This window comes from Etheostoma spectabile, chromosome 9 (assembly GCF_008692095.1).
Source record: "Etheostoma spectabile isolate EspeVRDwgs_2016 chromosome 9, UIUC_Espe_1.0, whole genome shotgun sequence".
NCBI classification, from domain to species: domain Eukaryota; kingdom Metazoa; phylum Chordata; class Actinopteri; order Perciformes; family Percidae; genus Etheostoma; species Etheostoma spectabile.
This window is the reverse complement of record NC_045741.1, coordinates 32,530,500-32,558,349: the sequence shown is the minus strand read 5'-3', so window position 1 is coordinate 32,558,349 and position 27,850 is coordinate 32,530,500. Positions and strand designations below refer to the sequence as shown.

General features: G+C 40.6%; 1 protein-coding gene across 1 annotated transcript in view; it reads right to left on the bottom strand.

Moving 5' to 3' along the window:
• Positions 1-27,224, bottom strand: part of LOC116695349 (F-box-like/WD repeat-containing protein TBL1XR1) — a 52,735-nt gene extending 25,511 nt beyond the window's left edge. Inside the window, exons 1-2 of the mRNA XM_032525560.1 lie at positions 26,951-27,224; positions 6,600-6,665 (exon numbers count right to left, since the gene is read on the bottom strand). The gene's annotated coding sequence lies outside the window, so the exon portion shown is untranslated. The remainder of the gene's footprint in view (positions 1-6,599; positions 6,666-26,950) is intronic.
• Between the last annotated feature and the right edge of the window lie 626 nt (positions 27,225-27,850).

Genomic DNA, 27,850 nt, shown 5'->3' with positions numbered 1-27,850 from the left:
AAAGCCTTGTTTTCAGTTAAGTGGTTTTTTGCAGTAGCTGTTATCACATGTTACCTGGCAGCTCTTTTTAAACAGATAGGGAAAACAGGAGTTTTGTGCCCAACAACAGGATGGGAAATTTATTTACAGCTGGATCTTGGGGGAGAAAATTTAAGATAGGCAACGCCTTTTGGGGTTTTAAAAAATCCAATGACCCCCAAGAATCGCACATTTTTACAGAGGAAAAATTGGCAAATTAAAAAAATTTTTCGGGGCCCTTAAAAGGGGAAATTAGTTTACAAAAGCTCGAGGTTGGGTATTTAAAAAATTCAAAATCAAACATAATTTAAAAGGGTAACAATTTTATTAACGCCGGTAGCCCCCAGTGTTTTGTCAGTACGTGCCAAGATTTGGCCCGATGAAACAAGTATGGCCACCCCTTAACCCTCCCCCCCCCCCCCGACCTGATCTTTTTTAACTGATCCCTTTCCTTTTTGGTTTTCTTTTGCAAGAGGGGGAACTTTAGCTTTCCTTTGTATCAGGGGAAGTTCTGAAATTGTGGGGTTTTTTGGAGTGGGCACACTCCCGGGGGAGGTTCCCCCTGACCGAGGAATGGGGGATTGGGACAGAAGCTTGGCGGGGGGGGGAGGGCCGCAGGGTTTTGGGGGAAAAAAAATGAATCCCAAATTTTTTTTTTAAACTGTACCCCCCTTCTTGCCACAATTTTTCTACCAAAGGTAAGTTTTTGCAACAGATATACAAACAGAACAAAAAGGGGGGTGCCAAAACGAGTTTTTTTGGATCTTGACATTGCGCATCACCCAAACCAAAATAGAGGTTCAGAAAAGGGAAGGGGGAGCTAAACCCCTTTTTAAAAGTCTATTAAAAATCCAGAAAAAGGTAGTAGGTATGGATACTGTTGCTTTAAAATTAAAAGAGAAACAAAAAACATTAAAAAAGATTCCCCCTTACAATAAAACGCACTTTAGTGGGGCCCTTTTATTGGTCCACCTAAACCCAAAAGGCAGTAAACAGCGTTATTATATGCCACACCTTTGGGGGATGGTTTTCTCGGAAAGGGAATGTCACTTACAAGTTAGACAGATTTGTGAAAAATATTTTGGGGTATAAGGAAATATGAACATGAAAAGTCTTTTATAGAGTTCAGCTTGAAAAAGGTTTAAATTGGTCAGGGGTGAAGAAACTATTAGCATTATGCGTTAGCTTTTTGCAAACCGTGAAAGTTTAGTTTCAATTCATCTTTTGTTAATGTCCTGCCGGGGAGGGGGGGAAACCCAAATGAGCTCTGGGTTCTTACTCCGATCTTTTGGGGGAAGGGAAACGTTTAAAACGGCAGTAAGCTTCACGAAAATTATCTGGTGATTGGGTTTGTTCTTGTCAAGAGAGATGCAGGAAAACTCTACAATACTCCCCCAGACTCACGTGGTAGGAGCCAAAATTTTTAATTTTTACAAATAATAAAATAAGAAATTTTTGCAGGAACCACCCTCTCTTTGGGTTTTTATTTTGGACAAGGTAACTGTGCTTTTTGTGTGTTTATATTAATCGGGCCCCGATTCACAAAAAATGGGGGACGTTTTGGTTTAAAAAGGTTTTTGGGTGAAAAGGACGGATTGATAACGTAAATGGGTTTTTTTTGGGAAACTGCTCCCCTAAGAAGAAGTGTGCATACAACAATTTTGGGGAACGGTGCAGGGGAAAGTGGGGTGAAAAATTTTTTTAAAAAGTCTTTTTCTACTCTTTTCCAACAACATGAATAAAAAAAAAAAAACTCCTACCTGAAAAGCTAGCGCAAGATTACCAATTGACGAAATTGTCCCAAATATTAAAAAGAATCGGCAAATTTTTGTAATAATAAATTTCATTCAGCCCCTTCTTTAAGGGTTTTTTGGATTGCAGTTTTTATAGAGTATTTCCCAAAAACACCAGAGCAAGTGAGCTTTTCCCTGGCAGAACAAAAAACAAAAAAGCCCCAATGGAGACTATGCCCCCGCCCGTTCTTTTTCCCGAAAACCCATCTGTAAGATTAATATCACAATAGAAAAAGTTTTTCCCGAGCTTTTGCAAAAAAAATCTTGGGTTTTTGGTTTCCGTGTCGGGTTTTTGATAAAGAACCCTGCCCGTGTTTAAGTTTTTTTGTAAATAAACACTGGTTGACTGAAATTACAGGCTAGTTCATCCTTTTGAATGGGAAATTTAAAGGCAGGGGCTTTCATAAGGGAAAAAAGAGCCTCCCAAAAAAGCTGAGCTTATACAGCGAGTTGCCAGAAATTGGTTGGGAGCAGAGATAGCTTCCCCGCAAAGCATCTTATTCAAAAAAAGAACCAAATGCCCAAAAGACTTGTCGCACAGGTCCTTGGTACCACTAAAGGCATGATGCTTTCCCAAATTTTTGGTGGGGGTTGCCCTTTTTCTCGAGATTAAAATCTGAAAAGATGCGGGAACTTTTTAAAGTTCCCGGGGAAAACCCCCCCCCGGGTTTTCCCGTAACACAGGGACGCACTAGGGTTTGCTTACACGCCCTTTCCCAAAAAAAATTGAAAAAAAAATATTAGAGAGTTCTTACCCTTATTTAGGTTTTATAGTTTTTTTCCCCTCCTACGCGTGTGACTATGGGTTAGGTAGGGCCGGCGGGGCCCCAACACCCCCAACCACCCACCCCCAAACAAAAAACAAACCGCCGGCACCCAAAAAGGGCCGGCGCGGCCCACAAAATCCCCAGACAAAATTAAAAGTTTCCCCTTAAAAAATAAACATGTGGAGACACCATTTATTAATTCTGCAAAAAGCTTTTATTGAACTTAAAAATACAAAAAGCGTTAGTTTGTTTTAAAGTTTGTAAAAACCGAGAGTGATCTTTGAACACACTTTTTAATAGGAACCATTCACCCCCAACATTCAACCTTTGGGAAACCCAACATTTCCCGAAAGGGCATACCAGGGCAGGGACGCCACCAACGTCAGGCAGGCGGACCGCTTAAAAAGACCAAAAAGTGATTTAACTTTGAAGCTTTTAAAAAAAATTAAGAGAGGGGAAACAAAGATAAGCTTTGGAAAAGGGGGAATGTTGATTTCCAGAATAAAAACCAAAATTAGACATCATCATTAATTTCCCAAAAAAATAAATTGTGTCCTTTGTTGATAAAACAAAAACCCCTTTTCACTCCCAAAGAACTGTAGGTATTAAGGGGCCCAACATGGGTAAAACTGCAGAAAAAATTTGGGGGGGCCGTTAGAGGGTTTTAATTATAAAGAAGACGGGCCAAAGGTTTTGGTTGGGGTTTTTGGTCAATAAACGTGGGATTAACAAGTTTAACAGGCCACATAAATATCAAATATTACCCCAAACAAAAACCCCGGGAGTTTCGGCCAGTGTTAAAAGAAATAAAAAAAAAAATTTTTAAAACGCAAAACTTGAAGGTTTTTTAAGAGGCTCAGTTCTTTAAATTTTTATCATGGCAGAACCAGTAATTTTAAAATCATCTTTTTTAAAAGGGTTTTTTTAACAAACCCGGAAAAGAACGGCCGAAAAAAAAGCAATTTTCCCCTTTTTGAAAATTGTTGATGGAAGGTTTCATAAAAGTAGAAATTAATTCAATTGTTTTTTGCGAGGGCCAGATTTCCCCCAATAAACGCTATGCCACCCCATTCCACTCCATCACGAGCCTGATCTGTATTTAACTGTATCACTTTCTCACTTTCTTCTTGGATTTTTCTGCTCTTTTGCAAGAGGCGTGGAACTTTTAGCTTCCTTTTGTACTCACTGGAGAAGTGTCTGAAATATGTGTGGTGTATTTTGAGAATGTGGGCACACTCCGGAGGAGGTATACGGTGACCAGATGAGAATGGGAGAGATTGAGGACAGAAGCGTTCGGCGGTGGGTAGGCCTGCACGATTCGGGGAAAGAATATGAATCACGATTTTTTAGCTTATAACTGATATCACGATTCTCTGCCACAATTTTTCTCACAAAGTGTAATGTTTATTGCACACATGAATCATGACAAAACAGAACAAATTGGCAGTGCCAAACAGAGTTGTTTTGGCATCTATAGCACATTGCGCATCACCACAAGCCAGTAAACATAGAGGCTTCAATGAAGAGAAGGGAGAGCATTAAAACCTATTTTATACAGTCTATGTTTAAAACTCACAGAAGAAGGTAGTAGCGTATGTGATACTGTTGGCTCTTAAAATTAAATGAGAATCAAAATCATTAAAATGATTCCCCCCATTACAATAAAACTGCACATTTTAGTGTGGCCTTTTATTGTGGCCAGCCTAAGACACACCTGTGCAGTAATCATGCTGTCTAATTATATGCCACACCTGTGAGGTGGATGGATTTTCTCGGTAAAAGGAGAAGTGCTCACTTACACAGATTTAGACAGATTTGTGAACAATATTTGTGAATATAAGAGAAATATGAACATAGAAAAAGTCTTAGATCATAGAGTTCAGCTCATGAACAAGTGTTTAGAATTGTGTTCAGTGCATGAAGAAAACTTATGTAGCATTAGCTAGCATGTTAGCATTTTTGCAAAGCCAGATTGACAAGTTTAGTCTTCAATTTCATCTTTTCGTTAATAGTTACCTGCCGGGAGGCGGGGAAACCTAAATGCTAGCTCTGGATTCTTACTCCGATCATTTGAGCGGAAGAACACTGCTTACATACTGATGCAGTAAGCTTCTCACGAACATCTATCTGGTGATTGGCTATTGTTACTTGTCATAGAGAGATGCAGGAAAAACTCTACAATACTCACACAGACTCACGTGGTAGGAGCCAAAATTTAAATTTCATACAAATAATAAAATAAGATTTGTGCAGGATAGCCAGCCCTGCTGCTTGTGGTTCTTCATTAATGACATACAGGTAACTGATGCTTTATGCTGTAGTTTGATATTAATCTGGGCAGCATTCAGTCAAAAATGGTGGACGTCTTTGGTTATAAGAGGTTTTCGGGTGAAATAGGACAGGATTTGAGATAACTGTAAATGTGTTTTTTGGGACAACTGCTCACCCTAAGAAGAGGTGTAGCATACAAGCTAATTTATAGGCAAACTGATGCACGGAATGTGGGGTGAAACATTTTTAAACAGTCTTCTTTCTACTCTTTTCCATACAACATGAATTAAAAAAAAACACTCCTGACCTGAATAGCATAGCTGCAAAGATTACTCAATTGATCGATTAATTGTCAACTATTAAATGAATCGCCAATATTATGTAATAATAATTACATTCAGCCCTTCTTTAGAGTGTTGCTGGATTGCATGTACAGTATAGAGCTATTCCAAAAACACCAGAGCAAGCTGAGCTATATTCCATGGTCAGAACAGAACACAAAACAGTCACCCAATGTGAGATCAATATGCCCAGCTCTCGTTCTGTTTCCCTGAACAACATCCATCTGTTACAGATTAATATCACAATAGAAAATGATTTCCTGAGCTATATGCAAAAAAGATCTTGGTTCTTGGTTTCTCGTGCTGACAGTTATGATAATGAGAACCATGCACCAGTGCTTATAAGCTTTTTATGTAAATAACACACTGGTTGACTGAGAATTACAGTGCTGAGTTACATCCTTGTGAATGGAATTGAAGCAGAGCAGAGGGCTCTACAGTAAGGAAAACAGAGCCTCCCAATAAAGCTGACCTGACTTTATCACAGCGAGTTGCCAGAATTGGTTAGGGAGCAGTAGCATAGCTCTCACAGCAAAGCATCTTAGTTCAACCAGAGAACCAAATGACCAATGTCACTGTGTCAGGCACAGAGTCCTTGGCTATCCATGCGTAAATGGACATGATAGCTTCCAACATTGTTGTTGTGGGTATATGCCCTGTGTCTCTGATGTATTAAAATCTGAAAAGATGCGGTGAACTTATTAAAGTGTCCAGGGAACACCCCCCTCGGTCTTTCCTGTAACACTAGGCACAGCACCTAGGTGTTTGCTTCACAGCGCCCTTGCCAACAAAAATAATGAAAATAACTATTCAGAGAGTTCTCACCACAAACACACTCCCACCCACCCACCAAAGGCGCGGCCGCACCACACTTAAAAAAATTTGCCCAAAAAACATTGAACCCTTGTTAATTTTGCCTACCATTCTACTTCTGAGGTACAAAATAGTTCTTGTTTAGGTTTGTTCAACGCTCTGAATGATATAAACCAGCAGAGAAAATGAATCATTTGTAAGTCACTGGACTGTTCTTATATATAGGAACCATTCACCATTCACACACATTCATACACTGTGGCTGATAAACATTCACACACATTTACACCCTGAAGGAGACATGGGACTGCAGGGCCAGGGATCGAACCACCAACTGTCCGATTGGCAGGCGACCGCTCTACCACTGATCCACAGCTGCCCATTGAAGCTATTGAAGCTATTAAAAATGAAAATGTAAGAGAGACGGATGTAGTCTATAAGCTATAAGCTTTGTAAAAAGGGAGATGTTGATTCTCCTGAGAATAAACAACAAACTTTAGTAGCAGTCAGTCAGTAATCAGGTATTTCAGAAAACTAACTCTGCATGTCCTTTGATCTGATATAGGCAGAAACATTTTCCCGTATAGATCACTCACCACAGTAGTAAGTCTGTACGCCCCACCAGTACGTTCAGTCAGGGCCTAGTACCATGGGCTCAGAACCTGCAGCAACAAAGGGTGGGAGACTCAGTTAGAGGCTTTTGAATTATATTAGATGAGAGACAGCCAAAGTATTTTGGTAAGCGTATTGGAAATCAATGGAACTGTGGCATCCTACAGCAAGTCACAGCTCACAATCATATACTCAAATATTACCCAAACACTGCCCAAGTATCGCTGAGTTTCTGTCCTATGTGACTGTAAAAGATGAATCAACACATAAACCATTTCTCACAAATCTCCAAAGGCAACTGGAAGGTTTATTTTATAGAGGCTAACAGATTTAGAACTTGAATTATTTATCATTGGCAGAACCTCATGTAAATGTAACATTGCATGCGTATACTTAAAAAGAGGTTTATAATAACAACCTGAAAATGCAACGGCCGCACAAAATATGCATAGTTTTCCATTTCTTGACAGTTGTTGGTGGTAAGGTTGTGTCAATAAACGTAGCAATATTCAATTCAATTTTGTTTATAGTCATAACAGTAGTTATCTCTGGACACTTTACAGAGTAGGTCAAAACCACACTTTTTAGATTATACAGCAAATGGCAGGGAAGAAGAGGGCTGCTGTCGAGCAAACAGATGTTACAGACATAAACAATAATAGTTCTAAGCGCTTAAAAATATGCTTTGTAAATGAGGATTGAAATGCATGTTTGTCAGGCCTCAGTTGTCTCTTTCCGACCAAGTACTTACAAGATCATAGTTACAGGAACAGTCCACTTCTAAACACCTCTACTAACTACTTTCCCCCAAAACCGGTTTTTCTATCTGCATCCACGCTGGCCAAGGGCCATAGGAAGTGACCTTTTGTTATTATAACACAGCCATTTATCCACCACTATATGAAAAAGGGAAAAGACCCTGGCCTGCAGTAGGAGCTGGAAGAGTTACAGGAACTGCGGTCAGAGGAATTTAATAATCCCCAAATTGGTCCAGTTGGAACGCGAGAAAAAAGGAATTCTAGGGACGTTATGTTCTAGGAACTGCAAAAAATCCCGGTCCGGACGGAAAGCAGCAGAGGACACACACAATGCTTCATGGTGAGACACCGGGAATTATAGCTTTTAGCCAATAAACTATTTCAATTAATCTATCAAACACTGCATTACTCCACGGTGCATCTTTAAAGCTAATGTCATGCACATGTCACTTACTTTCCTACATGTGTAAAAAAATTATCAAAATGTAAAATAATTCCCATGAAGCATTAGTCAGCAGTACATTTACAGCAGATGGCCATCATAAAATAAGCACATGTACTGTAAAGCAATGCATTACAAAAAAAAATTGCACTCGACCTTTGTGGAGCCTGTAGCGCTCCTTTTTGGTGACACTGTGATTTGACACCTTCGAGCAGGTAGCCCCATTGTAATGGAGATGAAAAGCCGTGCCGCACTGGGATGACACACCAAGCCAAGCCAGCCAATGTGTATGGAAAAGGGTTTTAGAGTGTTGCTGGATTGCATAGTACTAAGAAGTGCACTGGGAATCGTATTCAGCATTTTCAGGCTCCTTCTCTTGGCTCACTACTTCTTTCACTGTTTTCCATGGACTTGACTCCTTCTATGCCTCTCTTTTCAGTCATCCTATCCTTTGATTGTTCTGTCTTTCCCTCCCTCCCGTCGCTGGACCTGCTGCCTCTCTGTACTGGGGTAGAGAAATAATGTTGCCACAGAGAAAGCAAAAGGTAGTTGGGTGTGGCCAGAGAAAGTGTTGAGGGTTGCCGAGGGCTTGCTGGAGTGGAGTGCTCGGCCCTGGCATGAGAAGAATGAGGTTTGTAAGCAGCTACGATCTCTTAATGACACGTGAAATACGAAACACCGGTTCTTTTATCCATGCCTTCATCAGCCATTTCAAAGGGTAATTTCTGTGTTTTTATCCCACCTGGACCCTATTTTCCCTTGCACTAGAGTCTAAGTAACAAAGATCTTTGAAATTGAGTGGCGCCCCTCTTCTTATTGAGAGATGGACTCTTGAGATGAATAGCTACCGGGGGAAAAAAAAAAAAATCATGTCTCAGAAAACAAAACGACACCTTTTTGGAAATTTGGCGGCCATATTTAGACGATATAGGTACATCTTTTACTCCAAGTACTTACAGTGGCTTGAGAAAGTTTACACACCCATGGTAAAGTTGATTACAAAGAGGAATAGAAAAAAACATCTTAAGGAAATTGATGCTTACGTAATGCCTTAATAAAAAAAAATTAGGAAAATCCAACCTTTTAAGAACACCAATTTTCTTTGTAAATGAATAGTGTATTGTAAATAAATAAATGTTCCTCCTTAAAATACAGGGGACATAAGTATACACCCCCCTATGTTAAATTCCCATACAGGCAGGCATATTTTTATCTTTAAATGCCAGGTATTTCATGGATCAGGATACTATGCATCCTGATAAAGTTCCCTTGACCTTTGGAATTAAAAGAACCCCCCCACATCATCACATACCCTTCACCATACATAGAGATCGGCATGATTTTATTTCAGTTAGCTTGATAGCTGGTTTGATTTGCATTGAGAGATGATCTTATGGAAAGCTCCCTATGCCTATATGTCCTTAACAGGTTGGATTTTCCTAAACTTTTGAATTAAGGCATTAAGATCAATTTCCAAAAGATGTTTTTTTTTTAATTCCTCTTTTTAATCAACTTTAGCAGGGGTGAGTAAACTTTCTCACGCCACTGTAATGTAGTCGTTTGTATTGACCTTGCACACTGACCTTTTTAAATTTATTTTGTGAGGGGGCCTGCAAAGTATCCTTCACGTTTTACCCTTTGTTATGTTGCTATACTGTTGGTGTATTGTCATGTTTGTATACATTACATATACAAAAGTGAAAATAAAATATTAAAAATAAAATATTAAGTGAGAACGCTGTAACCGGCAACGTGAACCAGGCTGCAATGTAATCATATAGGGCAAATGTGCATCGCCAATTACGTCCACTAAAAGTGCTGTTTTTGCCCCTGGCTCAGATTATTATTCTAAGTGTCTGACAACATTATAGAAAGGATCCCTACAGAGACAGCCTTTTTTTGATAAAGGGTAAAATCCTTTTTGTTAATCTAGAAACCGCACAGAAATTTCCATTGCCAAACTCACCAGACTCTATTTAAATTAACAGTACTTTTAGCGTGTATAGAGCCAGCATATTTTCACATGTACCAGAGCGGTGATCATTGAAACAGTGCAAAGACGAACCAAGACGGACAGTTTTGTTTTGTTTTTGTGGACTTCGAATGAAGTGTTGCTTAACGATGATAAAATTATTGTTTATTTAAATGGACTCTGGTGGGTTTGGCAATTTCAGGGCTGTTTCATGTTGAACAAAAAAGATCTTACTCTTTTACAAAGAGGTTGACCTCTGTAATATTAATAATAATCTGAGCAGGTCAGTGGTAAAACAAGCAAATTTTGTGGATGTACATTGGTGTGCCCAATAACTTACATTGTAGCTTGTTTTGCGTGTGCCCACTTCAACGGACTCGCTTAATACTGGACCAATGTCAAAGATTGTTGTTCCCATCAGTCCCCTACACAACAACATAAGAAAATAGGGTCCAGGTGAAAAAAAAAAGAAGTTATAGATGAAAAAAAGGGAAAGATGAACCACAACAGCAGCACTCAGAGGGAGTAGCTGAGGGTGGGCTCACCGCACAAATATTTATTAAACTACACGCAACAAATTAATTTAATAAAGGCTAATATAACCAACCCATCCACTACCCCAACTGCTGACGCTGCTGCTACAAACATGTTCAAAGAGGAATGCTGATGCCAGTGTTTCCCCCAGAAAAGTTGTTTAGCCCAGTGGCAAGTGTTCATTTTTGTTTTTTGTTGTTTTTTTTTAAACACATGGGCTCGGCTCGGACCAGTCGCACACTGTGGCATTTAACAAAGCTATAAGACAGATTCCATAGAACCCTATATTAACTTATTGTTGAAAGCTCACTGAAATCTTTATTTTGAAAAAATGATTACATCCAAGTTTCCAACTAAGCCAGTCCACTGTAACTGTAGTCTCGAAAAAGCAACTCAGGCCCGGTGGGCCACCAGGCTTGTAATCCACTGGGGGGAACCCTGGATGCGCTGCAGTTCTTTTGGAATGCACAGTAGAACTAACTGGGTCAATTTAAGGTGGCTCCACAAGTAAAAGGTGATTTTTTCTTTATTATTACTCCTTATTTATTACATATATTATTTTCATAAAAAGCAACAATTCAACTTAATGACCAGGCAAGATACCTAAGCATGGAACAGTTGGCATTTTACCTTCAGTTATTGAGATTAGAGAACAGGCCACATTCATTTTGACCTGGGGCAGCACATGTAAGCATAACCCGGTATCTGTCAGGCTCAGATTCTCAAAAGCTGTCATGCACAAAGGTTTAGAAAACCGAAATGACCAGAAATGGCTTCAGTGCTATAATGTATAGCCTAAGCTAGGACTGCACGGCATGAGGAAAATACGTGATACGTTGTTGAGTATCACAATACCGATATATTACTCGGGATAAATTAACACATTGTTTTGCATTTCTGCTACTTTTGGTATTCTGCTAAAATACAACAAATAGCTAGTAAATTTGGGGTACAATTGGATTCTGGGAAATACTACAAGAAGCAATACCACAGGCCAATTGTCCCGTTCCAAAAAGACACATTTTGAACGGGCACTGTACTAGTTTAAAAGAAATAAGCACCACTAAAAAAGAATGAGCGTTATATTACACTGCCTTTTTTCCTTTCAACCAAGACAAAAAATCTCTGCGTGTCTTTTGCGATTTGTGGCAGCCTTTCCCGATATGTATATTCGCCAGCGGATTTCCCACAGATTAGAAAGCAATTTGTGGCTTTTGTTACCTTATAATTATTACCTAGGTAGCATATCTTTGAAGTAATACAAGAAATTCTACAAAAAGGAGGGAAAAAGATCAATAATTCCCAAAGAAGACTGGCTTGCCCAGGGCCAGGCCAGCTCAGCTGAGTTGTTCTCCTGCTGCGTCCCGCTGTCTCTCCTCCCTACACCGGCCCCCGCACCCTGTCCCTTCTCCCCTTTCTACCTGTCTGCGGACATGGGGAGGGAGGGGCTGCTCCTCTGCTCCTCACAACAGATTCAGAGAGAGGGGACTGTTTTGGCGGCCACAGAAAAGAAATAACTTGCGTGCTCGCTGGATAATAATGGCAAACGTTTTTACAGAAAGTTGCCAGACTTGTCGCTAGTGAGATGGGAAGCACTGCGATTTCTGGGGACTATGGTTAACCTTTTCTCAAATCTCTGCAGGGTAAATCCAGACAGCTAGCTAGACTAACTAGCAACCCACTCATGGTATCATGAATGGCGTTATTGGTCTCTTGCCCCCGACGTTAACTGCTTGTTGATGATTTGATGTGAATGTGTCGGCCAATCAAGAACTGAGTTGGTGCTCGGCGCTTTTTAAGTTTTTGTTCAACATGTGTTTACGCTTTGATGCTTTCAATGTTTTTGACTTTTTCTTTAATATGTGACGCTTTTGTAAATGCTTTTCTTGGCATTTTTTTGTTATTTGATGCTTTTGATGTGTTTTGTGTTGATTGTTGAAAAAAAACACAAAAAAAAACCTATTTGTATAGGGGTCAAGAAAAATTTACTTCAGGCAAATAAAAAAAGTAAAAACAAACTTAAAATGAATCCCTGAATTATGAACAATTGTGTTTCTCTTATATTCCATCCATCCATCCATCTTCATCCGCTTTATCCGGTATCGGGTCGTGGGGGCAGCAGCTCCAGTAGGGGACCCCAAACTTCCCTTTCCCGAGCCACATCAACCAGCTCCGACTGGGGGATCTTATATTCAAGTTCTTCAATTCCTATGAACGCTCTCACTTTGTACTAAAGACAAGTTATTAAGCTGCCCTTTAAATCTCTCTTTTGTCCCCTAACAGCCTCCTTGTATATGGGCAGCTTATGGAGCACAGGCCTTTCACTCAACCACAATGCCACATCATAAACATGGGTCATATCACTAAGTACATGTTAACAGCACAAATCCATGATGAGATCAGTCTTTTTTTTCCATACTAGCCAATCCAAGCCACATGAAGCAAGCAAAGTATAAGATCTTTCGGATTTAACCGTGCCCTATTGCTAAACATCAACTTCTGATGCGGCGCTAAACCCTGGCTTTTCCTGATAATAATGCAACACAGTACATCAGAGCAGTGCAAGGACCCCAGGACATTTAGCTGGAGTTAACAGCTCTCTCATGAAGCACACAGGCGGCACCTCAACAGAGGGGAGAACCCGTACTGAATTAAAGTCACAGAGAGCTTGTAAGCAGTTGGGCTGTGGGATTGCGCAATGTTTTATTTAAATGAAAATTCATATTGCAATAATGCGTACTATGAAGGATGGCATCCATAAGGTGTGTCACTCATAAGTTTAGTGGCATATTAGGAATGGATGAGTGTTTAACTGCTCTAAGCTGCAAAAGTTAGCATGCCCAGCTAACTAGCTTACTACTTACAATAGTAACCTAGCTTTACTTGCAAAATTACATAATGCATCCTTAGCTGGGTTTACTACATGTTTTTTTTAGGAGTTCTAAATTACAATTGAAATGTTTGGTGGCTAGCCCCAGATGTGACTATATCAGAGTTTAGGCCAACATTAGCTTACCGTCTCTTTATCAAATTCGGGAAACTTTACACTCCAGCTATTTTAGAGAAACTTTGTATGCTTTATAGTAGGGCTGAGGAATATTAATTGTATCGACATTAATATATGAGGCTAGATATCATCTTACATTTTGGAAGACAAAGGGTTGTCTTTTCCTGGTTTTAAAAGCTGCATCACAGTAAAGGGATGTCATCTTCTGAATTTAAAAAAGACTATTATTTGCCAATACCAACAGTCATTATATCCACATTATTGGTAATTACTAATCAAAACTCTCATTGTGTTAATATTTTGTGAAAGCACTAATAATCAGCCCTACAATATCAACATCAATGTAGTTGGTAAAAAATATTGTGATATATGATGTTCTCCATATCGCCCAGCTCTACTATATAGCATACTATTTGCCAAAGTCATCAGTTTGTCCTCATCTTTATATGCCAACATTTGTATTTTATTTTTATTTGCATGGCGCTTTAGCCTAAGCCTTTTAGGACATTATTATGTACAGCATGTGGCTATCAATGGCATATTGAGACCCTTTTTACATGTTTCTCATTTCAAAAACAAGTCAGCTACAAACACAAAAAATTCCAGCCAACCACACAGAGTTAGTGTTAATTAGCTTTTGTTTACTTGTGTGAAATCAAAGAGTAATTGCTGCAAATTTTGAGTCATTAGTCAACTACCTAATATGCATTAAGCTAGATTGGAAAGCTTGTCATGCTTAGCAACATTATCAATTGAAGACCCTCTCAAAAGCAGAAAAAGCACCAGATAAAAAGGGAAAAACACTTTCAGCAGCAACAGAAGTAGCCGGGGTGCACGGACAGGAGCAGGCCAGTTGTCTATAATCTCCTTTTAGAAGCACAGGCAGCATACCCAGGGCACCCGTCTAATACGACTAGTGCTTCTGACGTCAACACAGACAAAGCTTGTTTTGGGGCTGCACAATTAATCAACAATGCAATATTGCGTTTAAAATGCTATCTCAGCTCATAGAACGTTACGCTGCATATCAAATTAAGCATTGGTTGCCCGCCGGGCCCAGGTTGACCCCCTGCCAGTCTAAAGCACTGGGGCCTTTTTATGTATGTATTTTATGTATTGTATGTTTAAGAGGTGGAGGCTGGGGGTGTGGCCTTGACCAACTGTCACTTTGCTTGTTTGACAGCCATGATGTCGCTCTCTCATGGGTGGGCCAAATTCTCTGGGCGGGCAACACAGAGAAAGGGGCGGTAACCTTGCCCCCTTATGACCTCATAAGGAGCAGATTCAGATCGGCCGATCTGAGCTTTCATTATGTCAAAGGCAGAGCAGGATACCCAGGGCTTGGTTTATACCTATCACCATTTCTAGCCACTGGAGGGCCATAGGCAGGCTGGGGGAACTCATATTTATGTTTAAAAAAACTCATAAAGTGACATTTTCATGCCATGTGGCCTTTTAGTCTCATTTTGAGGCAAAGATTTGTTAATCAGCAGAAATGTAGCACAACATGGAATTGAATTGATTTAATTTTGGGGGAAAGGGTTTGGTGCAATTTTATTTGTATTTTTTGTGTGTAGGAGAAGCACTGAACTCAGGTAAAGAAGAATTTTATTTTAAGTGGCATGTTGCAGGAATGTAGCAGAACATGGAAGTCAAAGCAGTTGGGATGCTCCATGTACCAGCAATCTCATCGGTAACAGCCGATGTTAGTCATTTCTTTATACACTGGCATCGGTCAATGAGCAAAACTGGTCCATCTTGTTTTTCAGGGCGGTGTGAGTGTGTGTGTGTGTGTGTGTGTTTTCTTGCCACGCAGACGCATTTACATGCTGAAGACAAAGCAATGCCCGTGATCTGGATGGTTTCCACAGTGAAAAAAGAAGACACGTAAATTGATCCTTAATATGAAAAAACGCCATTCAGAAGTTCACAAACAAGTTTAGGAGCGAGCTACTAGCCAACAGCCTAAACACACACACACACACACACACATACACACAGCAGCTGCTGCCCCCACGTTAGTGAGAGGGTGGAGAGAAAGATTGGGACTGGGGATGCACGGTATTGGATTTTGGCCAATATTCAAGATGCCGATATATTAAAACTCATTTTGGCTAATGCCGATGCCGATGTACTGTACACATTTTTTCCCCGATATATGTATATACACTTTAATTTTACTGAAGAGAAAGCCAACTCTCTCTCCTGTACTACCTTTACCTTATTCTCATGGCAATACACAAGACAACCAATTTGATGCAGCTCTACACAACTCTCTCTGTATTTCTCAGTATGGCAGTTGTTCAGAAGATTGTTTTTGGCAACTTTCGCGCATAGAAACTTGACAGAAGATAATTAGGCTACCTCTTCTGAAGAGTCTATCGTGTTTTTTTTAAACTGCGTGTCACCTTGAGCTACTTGCAACTGTGTGGAGGAGGGGCGAGGGGGTGGGCGGTCACGGAAGGCTTGTCATGTTGATGCGCAGACGTTTTTGTTGTCATTACTTTGAATTCCTCATGGGAGGCGGCAGAAACCTATACCTATAGCTTTAATCAAAAACTCAGCAAACAAAGAAACGTCCTCTCACTTTAACTGCATTAACAAAATTTGAGATTTCAAAGATTTCATTTCCTGCATGATGTATTTTCATGCACAAATTCATGGTGAAAATCTCTTTAAGAACAAAGCAAAAGTCTGGCAGCAAGTACTAATTCAAAAATATAAAACATAATGGAATATAATGCAGGAGTGGGGGCTTTTGCAGCCGACTACACTTGACCACAAATACCAGTTCATCTGACTGGTATGGTACAGGGCATAATAATAACTTCCCCCCCCCTAAGAAGCACATTTTGCTCCCAAGTTGAAAAATGTAGGATTGTCTTACATAAGGTAACTGCTATTACTGTTGTAGCTATTTGTACAATAATACCAAAGTGTTATGGATACAAAACATTATGAAGTATAAGGTTTTCTATTTTGAAATTTTTATCAATAAACTGTCAGTGATGATGCATATTCAGTAGTAGTGTAAGAGACTGCCCCTATGGTTCGGGATGCATTATAACCGGGGATTAATTGCAAATTTGACCCGCTTGTTTTGGGAGTCTGGGCAATGTAGCCCCATGCGTTGTTCATGTGTACTACAGAATGGCGCGCAACATGTGTTAAAATCAACTGTACCAAAACACGGAATTTGACTATTATTTAGCGCGACTACAAAATGCTTTTACAGGTTATGAAACTGTCTCAATTTAACACTGATAGACGCGAGCGCAGCCCACCGCCAACAGACGGAAGGCTATGAGCACCGTGCCTGTAAGCAGCAGCGTGCTCGCTGTGCCGCTGGTCCCCCGGGACGAAATGGAGATCCCATTAACGCCAGCTTCCCAGTGGAGCAGTCAGACCCAGTCAAATCAACGAGTTCATATTCGTTGTAATGATTTATCCAAAGACCAGACAAAAAGCTTATTCTGCATCTACACACATGAGTTCAGACAGTTTAGTTGGATTTGCACTCTTATAATTCATAGTAATTGTACAGATTACAATTTTCTAGGTCGATTCCAATTTTTCATTGAGTTTGACCTGCCGATGCAGATTTCATTTTTTCTAACCACATAACAGGACACACAAATATTTACTTTCTATCTTTTCATAAATATAAAATTTTACACTTTGCATAAAGCATAGACAACTTTTTAACAGATATCAAACACTATAAAATAGAAGTATATCAATTACTCCTGGTGTGGTAAATTCGCACACACCTAAAGTGCAATGTTATGGACAATTTCCTTCTTTTCACATTCAATATCTAACTAAACATATTGATGTATTTAGCAAACTAAACTTCAGTATGAAAACAGGTAACAGGTGCATGTCAATAGCGCAGACTTGTGGCGTTTTTCCACTGCTGGTAACAGCTCGCCTCGGCCCAGTCTTCGTCCGTTTTCCATTGCAGATTGAGTAAAGCCTCAGCGTGGCTGGTCACCATAGCAACGTAATTTTCAGTGCGACTCACAACAGCACGTTGGCTACCTGCCGCAGCCAGAAGAAATGTTTTGTTTCAAAAGAAGCTGAAGGAAGCAACAAAAATCACCGCTAAAAAAACGGGAGTTTGGGAATTCTGACGGAGTTCAGACGTCGACATGACGGTTGTTCACCGACACAAAAGGGTAAGTTGAGTTTCCTGGTAACGTTACCTAACATTTGCATGTGTTCAGCATCGCAGTCAGTATTAACTATACGCTATATAAAGTACATGAACTTTAGCAACCATGATTACACACCAACATGTGTGCTGTGTACTGTTTGTGTTTCAGAGCATTCACGCTTTGTAAACTCACCGCCGCAGACCGTCTGGTGGGCGATGTCCGACCGGTGAGATTTCTGGTTCTGACCTACTGGGCTTCGTATAATCTTTATGAGAGTCACGGACAGTCTTATGACAACGACTGGGATGTATCTGGGACAGCAGAGCCGGGGGGGACACTGTCACAGGGGGCCGAGGAAGAAGACCGGGAAGTTTGGGAGGGTTTGATGCGCTACTTGAAAAGCTAAATAAAAACTTTTGTTATATATATTGTCTTGTTTTTTTAAAGTAACAGTGTGCAATATTGGAAACGACATGAAGCCGCTAGTAGCCTGAACAGTTGAAAAGTGAGAATAGTGCAGAGAGTGGATAATCTGTCGGTGTCCGGCTAGATTTGTATTAAATGTCCCGTTGGTTCTGGAAACACACTCCGCACTCTTGTTTGCTAAAAACGCAGTCATAAGCGACGATTCTCTCCGACCAACCAGCAGTCTGCAGGTTTCCACGTCACCTTTTGGTATCGCCTCGGCTCGCTTGGAACCTCGACTGAGGTAGTACTAAAAAAAGTACCTGGTAGCAGGTCCCAGGGATTTTTTTTCGTAATGGAAAACCAAAAAAGGCGAGTAGAGTCGAGGCGAGTCAAGTAGATACCACGCAGTGGAAAACCGCCATTGCTGTCCGAGGGATAACTAGCCAGAGGAGATTGCGTGTGTGCGTCCTTGAGAACTGTAAGTTGTATAACTTATGTTGTCAGTTGTCATTGTTAGCTGGTGATTTTCTTTGATTCCGGCTTCTTAAATGTGAATGGTTTCTAGTTTCTTCTCTCTTCTGTGAAAGTAAACTGATGATTTTTTTGAGTTGTGGACAAGACATTTGAGGATTGGGCTTTTGGGAAACACTGATCCACATTTTTCACCATGCTCTGACATTTTATAGACCAAACAACTAATCAAGAAAACAATTCAACAGATTAATCAACTATGAAAATAATTAGTTAGTGGTAGGGTTACTAAAAGTAACCCTATTTTGCTTTGTTGTTGCAGGACACAGTCACCTGTTACACAAAGTTCCTGGCCAGTTCAGTGCATGCGTTTCATTTTTTTACCTTCAGTGTGGTTAAGGTACACATGATTGTCCACAGCATGTTGATGTGGAGTTGCTTTTCTCAAAAAGAGACGCAGTGTGTCCAGCCCTATTTAAATCGCATCACAGCAACACAGGCCTACATACAATTCTATTTGCAAAGACCGGTATCATTCTCAGATTTCTGTCACACTACACACCCAGTGTGACGTTCTACTGACAAAATCTGACACGTTTCACAAAAACAGCATTGCAGTGGGCCACACAGCCAGATGCAGCGGTCCACAGGCTGCTCAGCAGTTCATGCTACAGGACCCTTCCATCAGCCAGTGAGTAAAGGATTCTGCTGGCAGAAGTCGTCCCTCATCATTAAACATACATGAACTGCAAACAACGAATTGTTAGAGACAAGCTAAAGCCAAAGCTGTCTGTATGCAGTCTCATTGTTTATCTTGGACTGCCATGCATGTTGAAATTTGGCAACTTTTTGTAAACTAGCGGCTAGCTCTACCAGCAGCACATGCACACGGCTAATTAATCTGCACGTCAACGACATGCCGTCTACACTTCACTCGGTATTAGCCTTCTGAAAATCATAATGATTCAGTATATAGTACAGCCCTGCAGTAAGCTTTGCACAGTCACAGTTGCCTGGGCTTTGTAAAAAGTTATTTTGCTTTTTCCAGTGTAAAGAGTCCGAGGCATAGAGGCATGTCATTTTATTAACGTTAAAAATATTAGCGTCTATCCCTGTAATGTATGGTAGGGCTTTTTACAAATTCCAGTACACTTCTAAAACTAGTCTTTACAACATCTGTAGCTGAACTTGTGTTGAATACAAAAAAGTCATGGTACTTTGAAAATACTGCTTATGTTAAAATTGATTGAACACTATCAGATCATGCCAAAATCATGTGTGTCTGAAAATACAATCATCAATCACAACTGCCCCAATCTCTACACTGGAGAACACTTCCTACAGTTTTTAAACTGTGGGTCTTTTATTGTGATCTATCCTACTTCAAGAGCTACATTTAGAGACAACAGGACATAGAGAAAGAGGTGGGGCTTTTTTTGTTTTTTATTTTATTATATCATAACAGATGATCCAGAATCTCAAATTTATGTGGCCAGCTAAAGTGTTGTTTTCCAGAGGTCGGGACGGAAGCCGGAGTACAAATAATCTCCCTCAGTCTCTGTAGAGCAGAGGGGAAGAGAGCCTGCAGAACTATAAACTTCAAAGCTTTGTGGGTAAAGAGGGAGAGGGCCACCAAGCACAGACGCATTCTTCACAATGTTAAACTTGACCCTTGGGGGTGCCCCACACACACACCGTGTGAGTGCTGTCAAGGATGTGTGTGTGTTGTGTGCAGAATGGGAATGTGTGAGACTCTAGTAGGCCGGTTACGATAACAAATTTTGCTGGACGATGAATTGTCCCAGAAATTATTGCGATAAACAATAATATTGTCATGGACTCTGTCTCTGTTAAAAAACCATGCACAACCAAACTGATAAATACAATGGATGTACACAAAATTGCACTTAAAAAGAATATTAAACATTAGGCTCAGACAGAGTGCCAAAGAGATGAAGCAGGCTATATGCAAAAAAGCTTTTTAAAAATAATTTCTCCAGCATAAAGCTTTGTTCAAATAAAGTTAAAGTGAATTGCAGTCCAACGGGGTGTGCACCAAGGGACAAAGAGACAGAGAGAGCATTTGTCCAAATGCCGGCTTTTCAACAATAGTACAGAGATCGTGCGGCTGACAAGTGACTAGAGGGCTCACTCCTCGTTTCACTTAAGAACCAAAGTGGTGATCCAGTCTCTTTGGTGTAGAGATCAACCTCGTTTTTATTTATCATGCAATGTATTGATTTATTGACTATCGCGACAGGCCTAGCCTCTAGTTTCGTTCGTCTGAATGCTGTTTGAGCCCTTACACCTTCCCAAATTGTAGAACTGTTCTACATTTTCTTGGAACCAATACACTCAGAAAGGAACGAAATATACGGCAATCCCACATGCATTTTTTGTACATGACAACAACCAGGAGGGCTTATCAGTGGGGAGCGTACACTCACACAGTGATGGCACAGCCATCAGAAACTTCCACATGTAGACCGCACGGCTGCCAGGGATCAAACCACCAATGTTCTGTTTAGTGGACTACCGCCCTACCTGCTGAGTGGGCCGTATCTTGAAGTCGTCGTGGTTCGCACATTACACAAGTGATAGGTGACAGGGGTCCCACACTACATTTCACTAGGAGGACCAGCTGAGAAGTCTGTCTGGTCCCCAAACTATGTTTAGTCAACAAAACACACAAGAGAAGTAAAACGGGAATAGACTTAAGACCACAAGAAGAGAATTTTCAATTTCTCTCCAACTCTTTCTGGACCTGGTTGTAGTACAGCTCAGAGGAGACATCAACTAGGCATTTGTGCTCCTGCCAAAGTTCCACTTAATTTTCCTCCATTTCTTGGGTCCAGGCACATCAAAGAGCCAGAGACTCCGATTACGTTTTTCAGGCACAGCAGTCAGGTGTAGGTATGCAGTTGTTGTTCCCGGCCGAGTGTTTATCTGTGTAGCAATGTGTGTAGTAGTTCAACGGCGGCTAGAAGAGATTAATGCAGAGAACCTAATCATACGTTTTCACACCAGTATCGCCTCCGATACTGCCTAAAACATGGGTATCAGGAAGTACTGGAGTTTATACACCGATCCAATACCATGTAATAAAGCCCTAAAGAAAATCTACGTTAAAGTATAAGTATAAGCAAGTTCTGTGTTTGTTCATGTCACACAAAGAGTTTAACGTGAGCCAGACCGAGAAAGATATAAGTCATTTCACATCCATACAGGGATAGTAGTGTACAGCTGTTGAAAAACATGATCAAATATATGACACACTCGTATCAGACCGGTACTCGTATCAGCCGCTATGCAAGTTCAGGTATTAGAATCGGTTTCAGGAAGCCAAAAATGGTATCGGGCCATCTCTAATTTCTACATCCGTTTCACTTAGTCAATCATTCAAATTACCAGCCTCACTAAAATTATACACACAACCTACTCAATAATAGAACATTTTGCCCTTATCCTCGCACATGTACAGAATCCAGGGCTATTCCATAGTTGTGTGTGTGACAGTGTAACGGTGGTGGTGTACTGTCACCATTACTTAAAGTAGGCTGATAAATCTCTATGGAGGGTTGCCGTGAAAAGATACAGGCAACGCAATTTTCAGTATCTACCAGACGTAATAGTAACGCGGATTGCGGTGCCACTTGAATGTCCGCGCTGCTGTCTGATGCTCTGAAACGAACAGAAGCATCGCTTCACGTCACCCTGGTGAGATGTTAGACTACCGTTAGCTAGTAGCTAGAGTTAACACAATCAAAATGCTGACGGCTAAAACGGAGTAAGAGTGTGTCTGTGCTTCACTTTAGAGGATTCCAACAGTGGGACTTACAACAGTCTGCAGCTAAAGACACAAACTAGCTGTTGTCGGAAAAACAACACAGAAGGGACTGGAGTTGGGCGGTATCTAGATTTTGATGCCGTCAAACCTCCTCCCTATGTTCCGGTATTACCGTGACTAAGTAAAAATGATGACATAAGGCTCAGACGGCGTCACCAAACTGTGGGCTTGTGCGTCCACCGTTTAGAAAGTGGATACCAAACACTAATACTGGAACGTCTCTCCTTCTCATTAGGGAGGAACCCCAAATGCTGCCAAACTGCAGGAGTCCTGTTCTTCTTTGAGACCAGGTAACTTGGTGCGCTGCTTGCCCCCCCCACTGTGGAGACTCCACATTGACAACCACACATAAGCATTTTAGGCATTAAATAAATTGTATTTAATATTTAATAAAAAAGAAGTTATTATTGCCATAAGACATTGTCACCACAGGTTTAATTAAATCATTACCCCCCCCCCCCCTTTTGTGCTGATCCAAAAATATCTACGATCCGTGACTCAAAAGTGTGATCCAATCCAAACCGTGGGTTTAGTGATCTGTTGCACCCCTACTCTCCATCTCATGTCAGGCCATTACCTAACTAAGAGACATTTTCACTCACTGCACCTCTTTGTCCATTTTGTCTTTCCCTTTTCAATTCACAACACTGGCGAGCACTGGTTACATAACTGTACTACTCCACCACTCGTCCACTGTGATTTAATAAGGCCAACTAATCAATGTGTTCTGTGTAGATAACATGACTCAGCTGCCTGCTCTGTGGGATATGAGGACAAATAGGCAAAGCCAGAAGATACAATTAGTGTTCACATTATATTCCAGAAACCCAACTTAGCTGCACTCAGAAAGATTTAAATGTCCACGTCCAGCTTTCTTCTCAGTCTAAATTACCAAGTGAAGCTCTGAAAGAAACTATGACTATACACAAACAGAGACACCACAGATCACTGGCTGACAAAACACCTCATCTGTAATGAAACACAAAGATAGCAGAAAAAAGCCCAACACCCAACAACACATTGCATGTGCGGATGTGACTCTGATCTTAATGTGGGTCATCTGTGTGGACACAGGACAACCTTTTACATAATCCCTCGGCCCACATCGGATGGAAATGCATTACAGAGAGCAGGTTTTTTTTTTTAAAGGGGTCCAATTCTTGTAATTCTTGGTATAGATATGGTTACCAACATTCAATAATTAAAAAACACTGGTGTAGTAACCAGTAGTAAATCAGTAGGCCGTACTTAAAATATAAGTATCCTGGTACATAATTACCATATCAAGCAAAAAATATATCAAACCGTAATATAAAAGAAAAAAGGAAGCAAAGGCTGTGATCATGACATCACAAAAACAAAAATAAGAGGAAATATCGAGGGATACTTACTCCAGTCTCAATGAATTGGATTGTTTCCATCAAAGTGACACCCCAAAAAAAAGAGCAAAAGTCACCCACGCTGCTGTACTAGCTTCAGCTCCACTAGCCTCCATTCTGCACTATATTTATGCATAAAGCGTTTCTTTCATCATTCTGAAAAGCTGGCCAATGACATTGGAGTTTCTGTTCATACACTAAGCTAAACAGACCCTCAGTTCTCCTACAACCATTTGAACATCTACCTCATCAAAATGGGTATTTTGTTAGCGTGAAACAGCTACATGTTCCGTCAGTGCCAGTGATCCTTGTCTGGCAGGATGCTTGACACACAAATACCATTTTTTCATACGCAGAGTTTTAGAACAGCGATAAAACTCTGATAGACTTCTTTCCTACTGCCAGTAGACGAGTATGCCTGTCGTTTTTTTCATTGTTCAACATCACGAACACACAGGAAAACAGGTATTGCATTCCTCTACTCATCCGATCACCCTGCATTTACCGTCACTCTCTCACTTGCTCCACCACACACTCTCAGACACCGCCACTAGGCTTGCACAACTTTTCTTGTTTTATTTTATTTTTTAACATGCGTGCAGGTTGAAATTCACTGTGGTGTTTTGTCGTGATTAAGCCGCTAACATTAGCCAAATGTCCGCTATCCACTGGCTAATTTATGCAGCACTATGTCGTACATTGCAGCCAAGGACATAGAACTGTTTGAGTTTCAAGCGAGCGTTGGATGTTTGTAGAAATCTGCGGAGTTACACTGTAGCAGCCTGGTGTCCTTTTCAGGCGATTTGATAAAAGTAAACATAGTCATCCGTGCATAATGCCAATACAGCAAGGCTCCGGCTGGCTGAGCATTTATTCACACACACACACACACTGCGTCTGTAGTCACTCGTCACACAGACGAGACAGACAAGTATTTCTGTTTGTTTTGAATGCCTGCGGCAGAAAGTTGAGTCCAATTTAACTTTAGGAGAAAAGTATCCTGACATGAACCTGCTGTGGACAATCATGTAACGTTAAGCCGGTATCAGACTCTTCTGTCGCGGCGTGCTAGTCCCGTAATGTTACAAAAACAGTAGGAATGTAAAAAAAGGAAAATGCACTAAACTGCCCAGGAATTTTGTGTAACAGGTGTCTGTGTCTTGCATCTTTCACTTGGTCGCCTCTTGATTTCTCTCTTTTTCTATGAGATAAAGCTGCCTTCAAGTGAGGTAGGAAATGTTGGGTTTTACAGTTGAAAAGCCCCAAAGCTAAAAAAAAAAAAAAAAATTGGTATTCTGTACAGCCCTAGAGCTAATCAGGGCTCTGTTTGCACTGTAGCCGTTAGCGCTGTGAACCCTATTTTTCCACCGGGCGTCGCTAAGCTGCGTTCCAGCGTCGCCGGGACCCCCGCGAGCAATCGCAGCCATTCAAGTAAACGCTTGATATTCCACCAGCCACGCGCGTCCCAGAAGCACGCGCGACGCGGTTTTCCACTTTGCTTAAGATACGCGCCAGGTCTATTTTAGGGCGTTCGGACAGGAGAGCAGGAAGTGAAACAGCAAGACAATCAAGTCAATTCACCAAAAGACACCCCCGATAATCGTTTCATGACCCCTCTACAACACCACAGATGACGAGAGATTCATCTTGGAGGCGGAGAAACCTAATAGGCCCCCACAGATCATTTTTTAAAGGACAACACCAGAGAAGAGATGGCATGGGCGTCCATATGGAGAGGTTCACTACTCGACGCAGCCAGCCCAGGTTAGAGTCCGACCTGCGGCCTTTTCTTGAATGTGATTTCCCCCCACCCCCCCTTTCATGTCTTCAACTGTCCTGTCAAAATAAAGGCCGAAATGCCCCCCAAAAAAACTCATCTTTAAAAAGAAAAGTGTTGTCTTTTCCTGGTTTTAAAGCCCGCATTACAGTAAAGTTATGTCATTTACTTAACTTATCAGAGCGGTAAGATTATTTTCCTTAGTCATTATATCCACATTACTGATATATATTCATCAAAAATCTTAATATTTTGTGAAAGCACCAACAGTCAACACTACAATATCGTTGCAATATCGATATTAATCAAAACCATTGTAAAATTAGATTTTCTCCCTATCGCCCAGCCCTATTCTCATACAATACCTACTTAAGTATTCACTGCCATATTTGACCAAAGCAAAACAAAGACAATAACTCATGAGGGCAACAGGGTAGTGGACACCTTTCAATAGAAATTAGAAGATGTCTGTCCAGAAATAATGGATTTGATTTCCATTTTTAATTTGGGATCTAAAACACCTTGACCCAATTAGTCTGTGAATTCTGACTCTGGCTAAACAGAGTCTGTGTTACCAGCCTTTTCCTTACTAGCACAGATACTGTAGGCTTATCTGGGACTGGTACATTGTGTCATTGAGTTGAGCTTCACAAGGTTGGCAAGTGGCCCTCGTGTGTGTGGTGTGTGTGTGTGTGTGGTGTGTGTGTGTGTGTGTGTGTGTGTGTGTGTGTGTGTGGTGTGTGTGTGTGTGTGTTCACCCCTCCCCCACACCGCCTATGGCTTTGGAACAACCAGCTGCAAAGCACTGTAGAAAGCTTTGAATGAGATTGACACAAAAAGGTAATAAAATAATATATAGTGGAATCATAACGATGCACTTTGGCATATTTGTGAATCTACTGTATGTTGCGGATAATCCTGGTTAAACAGCAACATTATCTTAAACTGTAGTAATAACTATGAGCCTTGCAAAGCACAATACCTCAAACTGGTAAGTAACTATGGGACAAATGCAAACATTGCTGAAACTACAGTGTCTGTTTGGATTCATAACTATTCATAACTGTTGTTTTTTTAATATCACTAACTTATTTTAACACTTAAGTATTTATCAAAACTAATGCAATTAAACACAGTGTAATCAAAGCAAGTTAAAATTAAAGCACAAATCTATCATTAGAGAATGAACAAAAAATAAAACAAAATAGTACAGTAAAAAGTTTTTTTTAAAATTCCAGTGTTGACTGTAGAATTGAAATGTGTTGTAAAAAAATATTTTTATGATTGGGAATAAAAATCACTAAAGTGGTTTTAATTCAAAGCTAGCAGTAGTTGAAGGAAGGAAGGGCGCGCTCACAAACAAACCAACCACGAGAACTGCCCTACAAACACATGCATAGTGCGCGCGCCTACTCACGCGCTGACGCTGCCCATCCCCCATTCCGAGAGAAAATACAAAAATAAACGTTCAAAACAGCGTAATAACCCGCCCAAACGTTGTATTTACAGTCATATGTGCTCACGCTACACCGGGGTATAATTTATAACGGCAAAGATAACGTAAAATTACGATAAACACTCACCAAAAGATCCAAATCACACAAGGGGGGTGCCTTCTCCTCTGTGCTCCTAATATGGAATCTCCTCCTCCTCCACTACCGTTGTTTTCTAGCTCTAATTAAACCTCGAAAAAGCGTTATAACGGCCGTGAGACCCGGCCAACCGGTGCTAGGAATCCCCAATGACCGATGTGTTTTGGATACACGGGCATATACAATGATAAATCCCCTTAAAAATGAGCTGGATGGACAGTTGGGTCTAGAATGTAGGTTTGCTCGCTAGTAGAGAAAAGAGCCAAACGGTTCAGTAGCAGCCAACGGCTTCAGACTGAAACACAGAGCAGCTGACCTGCCAGGCGAAAATGAGGTAGGCCTGAGCTCCTCGCTGCAGGAAGCACACTCCACTCACATAAACATCAAAATGGGTGTCGCAGTATGGAAAAGGATAGTGTAGTCGGGCTGAGGTTGGCGGTAACGCTTCAAAAATACAAATACAACTTTGAAGTTAAAATTGATTTCAGTGATTAACATTTTTTTTTTTTTAAGCTCCGTATTATGATTCATGCTTAGCTATTTTTTGGATTGTAGCTGTAGAGGCATGCTAGTTCTGCCGTAAGTGCCATCTACAGTAAAATGAAAGTTAAGACTACAATTCAATTAGGGCTGCTCGATACGATGTAGGCTAAATTTGTCATTATGCAATAACGTGGTTGAATATCGCAATAACGATATTACTTGCAATACAAATGGATAGTAAAGTGTACTCAGTTCTGCATTTCTGCTGCTTTCAGTATTCTGCTCAAATGCCACAAACTGCTGGTTGAAAATGAAACAAAGGAAATCCTTTTCTTTTATTGAACAAATTGAACATTGAATTGAATATAAGGCACCACTAAAAAAAAAAAAGTTACATTTTAAAATGCC